This window comes from Chenopodium quinoa, unplaced genomic scaffold, assembly GCF_001683475.1.
Source record: "Chenopodium quinoa cultivar QQ74 unplaced genomic scaffold, ASM168347v1, whole genome shotgun sequence".
NCBI lineage: Eukaryota > Viridiplantae > Streptophyta > Magnoliopsida > Caryophyllales > Amaranthaceae > Chenopodium > Chenopodium quinoa.
This window is the reverse complement of record NW_018742433.1, coordinates 644,775-650,442: the sequence shown is the minus strand read 5'-3', so window position 1 is coordinate 650,442 and position 5,668 is coordinate 644,775. Positions and strand designations below refer to the sequence as shown.

Genomic DNA, 5,668 nt, shown 5'->3' with positions numbered 1-5,668 from the left:
CGGACAAGTGTTTCTTTGTGGGCTACCCAAAAGAAACCAAGGGGTATTACTTCTACAATAAATCCGAGAACAAAGTGTTTGTTGCTCGTGATGGTGTCTTTTTGGAGATGGATTACCTTTCCAAAATGACAAGTCGGAGGAAAATCGAACTCGACGAAGTTCGAGAGGACGAGCAACAATGTCAACCTGATAAAACTGACAGTCAAAATGCTTTAGAAGTAGTTGATAAGATTGGTCAGAATCAAACAGACAATGTAAATGCTCAACCTATTACCCTTCGTAGGTCACAACGGCCAAGATCTCAACTAGACAGATACCTTGGTATTGTCTTAACCGAAGATCAGGACATCCTAGTCATGGATGGAGATGAGCCAGCGACATACAAACAAGCTATGACGAGCCCCGAATTTGCTTAATGGAAACACTAGTAGAAAAAATGACAAAGGCACCCCACCTTTGGCACCGGTTTTTGAAAATCGGTGGTTAAAAAAACGGGCGGGATTGGAAAACAAGCTTTTGACACCGGTTCCAGCCAAACCGGTGGCAAATTATCTTTTTGGCACCGGTTCAAATTAGTGCCAAATAAAAAAGATATTTTTTTTTAAAAAAAAGAGGAGAAAGGGATTTGGCACCGGTTCGGTTCAAACTGGTGCCCATTTAATTAAAAAAAGAACCGCTCGTATTTCTTCTTCTTCTTCTTCTTTTCTTTCCCCCTGCTTTTCATTTTCGGTTTTCCCTAACTCTCGTTTTCGCCCTTCTCTTAGCTTCGACCACCTCTGAAGTTCCACCTTTCTCCATATTTCTCCTCCATTACGCGTGCTCGTAGTTCTCCATTGAAGCGCATTATGAGCTTTGTCCATATCACTCCTCCACTACGCGTACTATTAATTCTCCACTGAAGCGTATTCGAGCTTTCTCACCTCCATTGAAGCAGCTTCGAGGTAAAAACTTGTTTTTGTCCTTTTTACGTTATCGATTTTAGTTTTCGCAATCTAGGGTTTGTCGTTGATTTGATTTTCGAATTTAGGGTTAGTTCTTGTAAACTAGGGTTAGTTTACTACCGCAACCCTCTTGCTTTTGCTTTTACTTCCTCATTATTTCTGTATTTTTTGGTTTTACATTTGAATTTTTCCAGCTTAATATGAAATTGAAATACCGTTTGGCCATGGGGACTGGACATAGAGATTTCTCAGGCCCTCTGGATAGCGTTTGTAAAAGCTACTTAAATGCCATAGTTCATTCAGTCCGTGTTGAAAATAATGACACCAGAACTTGGAGTTTTAAGATGACACAATTTAACAATTGATCTTCCATTACAACATGTGTGAGAAACATACCATTAATAGTGTTTCTAAAGAGGAATGGATTCACATGAAGTGAACACATAGTCACTGTTTACAACATTAGTATAACATGATAATAAGCACATGGAAATCTAATTAATATTTCTTTACCAAAAAAAACTACAAGGAAATTCCTATAAATGTTCCATGTGAAAATCAACAACTAAGTAGCTTCTATGGAAACTTAGCACCTAATTTATGGATGTGTAGTCGGTCACATCACATTACAGTTGTGGTTACTAGCTTACTACTTGGAAAAATCAGGAATAGGAAAAGGTATGGAACTTAAGAGAGCCTGACATATATATTTTAGAGATTAGGGGATAAAATTGGTTAGGGAATAAATGAGTCAATTTCAAATTCAAACGAATAAATTAATGTCCAAAAGCTCCTACCATCGCAACTAATGACCAACACTAAAAAATATTGGGGATAAATGGACTTTTTTTAGTAATAGTATTGAACTTTAGAATTAGAGACCAGATAGGGCTCTTCATAGTTTCTCCTCACATGTAATGCTCACAAATGATAAGATGGACAACTACTTATTTGTGCATTGTCAGTTTGGTGATTTTTTTTTAAATGAGCTCTTTGAGGTTATAGAGTGCGTAAACCCAACATTTGTTGATGAAATTTCTATTATTTTAAGTCCTTGTGCGTATATATGATGGTTGACCTGTATCCTTTATGTGCTCTATAGTTGGAAATCTTTTTCTTTGCGTGTGTATCGCTGGGACTGTAAGATTTTACCTCTCCAACCTAGCTGGTTGGTTAATTTGTCTGGTTTAAGTTTCGAGTCTTTTGACTGGAACTCCCATACAATCATTCAAAAAACAATAGTAGTTACAGGCTGAGGCAAGCTTGTTAATCTAGTATATCACTTAAGCTAACTAAACTCTGAAACTTATCCTACTTACGTGTGACTACTCTGAGTTTGTGATTTTACTTGTAACTCAATTATGCTCTATTGCTATATCATTATTAAAAGGAACTAGGATTTTTTGTTAACTTTCACACGGCTGGTAGAGTTTAATCAATTCCAACAGTGTCTGATGTGCTAATTCTGTGTCAAATTGGTTCACTTAATGCCTTAATGTAATTAAGAAATTGCTAATTTATTTGGGTTCTTTTTTTTTAAAAAAATTCTTTTCAGATAATGCATTGACATTAAAAAGTACCGCAAATGAAGGTTGAACTAGATATTGGATAGGGGCCGCGCAAACGCATGCCCTCTCTATCACAAATTATGATGTACACTCTTCCTCTTGGGAAGATGTTATGCAGGCACCCCTTCCTAATGTGCAATGGAGACCACCCGCCTAGGCCATGAGTCTTCTAGGTCACCCATTGAACCCGTCCAGGTAAGTAATTTGTATGTTCACTATCAGTTTTATTATATAGTCATCTTTCTCGTACGCTCCTTGTTAATTAATTGATGTGGCCGGGACAGTATGACCTTACAAAACTGACTTTCATAAATATACTGGTGTTTTCTGGTTGTTATCTAGATTTTCCCTGGTTTCCCTTTCATTCACTAGTGTATTCCTCGTGTTGAAATTGTGTCCAAATCACTGCAACCTTTTGACGTTTTTCCACTTTTTCGGAATTTTAAGTCCTCTATTGCAAGCTTCACTGAATGACTTTGCCTGGTAAATGGCTTCTGGAATGCTAAATAACCAGCACCACACTCATGTAACCATTTGCCTTCACAACACTGCTCGTTATTGTTGACGGTTACTGTGTACAATTTCTGCTTTGGCTGCTTACTGAATTTGATACTGCTCCACTACTCCTTCCCTTAACGGTTCCTCCTGCTCTGTCCTGCTCCTTCTTGTGTATATGATCGAGTCCTTCTGTTTGCTCAAGGCATTCGTTACATAAAATACCAATCAATATGTATTGCAAATCTATCAGAATGTATGCTATGCATTTTCGTTAGCCTCTCTGCTCTTTGTATTTAAGTTCATGTCTCTTGACAAATGTAGCTCTCAAACACACAAGATTTCACTTAAATACCAAACAGCCTGTGTTATTGATCTCTTAGAATGTATGCCTTTTGTGACCTTTGTGTTTTCTTTCTCTCTTCTTTTTAGAAAATGAAGCCTACTCAACATAGTGTGAGAGAACTGAGGGCATTAGGCTTGACTCCTCATTTACTTGCATGCCGATCTGCATAAGTTGATATTTTTCTTAATTTAGCAGCCATTACGTGTGAGACTAACTTATCAAACTTTGCAGATTTTGATTTTTTATTTCCTAACGACGTTTTGGTTCCTGGCAGTCTGAATGTAGCCTTTTCTCATTAGATTTTGAAGAGTTTTAGCCTTTTAGATGCTTAATTGGCTACTCTGTAATTGTTTTTTATTTTTTGAGCAGCCTGTGAACTTCTAAATTTCACATGCTCCATTACAACTACACCTCTTCATGACAGGGTCTTATTGAATTTTTTATTTTCTATTTTTCAGAATCAAAATGCTCACTCTGCTATATTGAGACAGCTGAATTTACTCGAGTAAGATATTCTTTCTCATACCCCTGCTTTGTATGTATTGGCTCAACTACAAGATATATTTCATGTTAACTTTGGTCTTGAGGTTTCGCTTGTTTCTTAATCAGACCTTTAGCAAGTATAAAGGCACCTTACTTCTAGGAAGGGTACTTTAAACAAGGACCGGGACAAAAGATTCTCCATAAAACCCGGAAACACAAAACACAAAACAAGGAACACAAAACAAAAAACACAGCAAGCCCATATACACAGGAGGCCAAAACAACACCTACACACATCTAGCAAACACACCATAAACAACAACACCCAATCAAAAACAGACCAGCAGGCCACCAAAACAGCAGCACCATCCCACACAACTACTGCTCAGAACCCAAACAGCAGCCCAACCAGTACAGAGCAGACATCAACAAGCCCTGTAGGAAAACAGGCAGACAGACAGCACCAGCTGAGCATAAAGTCAAAGGAGACAGACTCTAAATCCATGAGCAGCAGCTCCCAGCAAGTCCTGACAGAGACAGCAGCCTGCACAGAAAACAGACACATCTGCATCACCACCAAGAACCAGCCTAGCAACACAGCATCTCAGCATCACAACTCCCTAGAAAACCAGCAACATGGCTGCAAAAGGAAAACAGACAGCAGCACAGTAGTATCAACACTGTAATCTCAAGTGTGTTTTTTTTTTTAGTTTTTTAAAGTGTAATATTACAAGTTATTGAATAAAATATATGTGTTTTATGTATATTATGATTATATATAAGTATTTGGTACAATTTAAGTGAAAAAAATGCAAATTTTATTTTTATTTTTTTGGGCATTTTTGGCACCGGTTTTGGAAAAGAACCGGTGCCAAAAGTTTTTTTTTAAATTTTTTTTGGGGTTTTTTGGCACCGGTTCTAAGTCAAAACCGGTGCCTATTGTATTTAAATAAAAAAAAGGCGCGCCATGGGTAATTGGCACCGGTTAACCGGTGCCAAATCTTTAAATAGCCACCGGTTTTGAACCGGTGCCAAATCTTCAGAGATTTGGCATCCCACAAATACCCAACGGTTCAAAACCGGTGCCCATAGGGTGGTTTGAACCGGTGCCTATTTATGTTTTTCTCCTAGTGTAAGAGGCCATGAAATCTGAGATGGACTCCACGTCTGAAAATCAGGGACTTGGTAAATTTGCCCGAAGGTTACACACCCATCGGTTGCAAATGGATTTTCAAATTGAAAACAGAGAAAGATGGAAATGTATCAGTATACAAAGCTAGACTGGTGGCAAAAGGTATGCAAGTTAAAGAAGTCCATTTATGGACTGAAACAGGCAAGCAGAAGTAGGAATCTGCGATTTGATGAAGCCATTAGTAAGTTTGGTTTTATCAAGAATCCATATGAGTCTTGTGTTTACAAGAAGGTCAGTGGGAGTGACATCGCATTCCTAGTCCTATATGTCGATGACATATTGCTCATTGGAAACAACACAAAATTATTAGAGTCCGTAAAGGGTAGATGGGAAAGTGCTTTTCAATGAAAGGACTTAGGAGAGGCACAGAACATATTGGGAATCAAGATCTATAGGGATAGATCTAAGAGGATGATTGGATTGAGCCAAAGTACTTACATTGATAAAGTACTGGCACGATTCAGCATGGAGAATGCCAAGAGAGGGCACCTACCCATGTCCCACGGTGTAACTCTTGGCAAGAAACAGTGTCCACAGACACCTGTTGAGCGAGAGAGAATGAATCAGATTCCATATGCTTCGCTTATTAGATCGATCATGTATGTCATGATATGTACTAGGCCTGATGTATCGTACGCCTTAA

At 38.2% G+C, this 5,668-nt stretch overlaps 1 long non-coding RNA gene across 1 annotated transcript; it reads left to right on the top strand.

Moving 5' to 3' along the window:
* The first annotated feature begins 648 nt into the window (after positions 1–648).
* Positions 649–4,582, top strand: LOC110715236. The gene is made up of 3 exons (XR_002510269.1): positions 649–941; positions 2,497–2,704; positions 3,809–4,582. It is a non-coding gene; the product is annotated as an uncharacterized LOC110715236 (long non-coding RNA).
* The last annotated feature ends 1,086 nt before the right edge of the window (positions 4,583–5,668 follow it).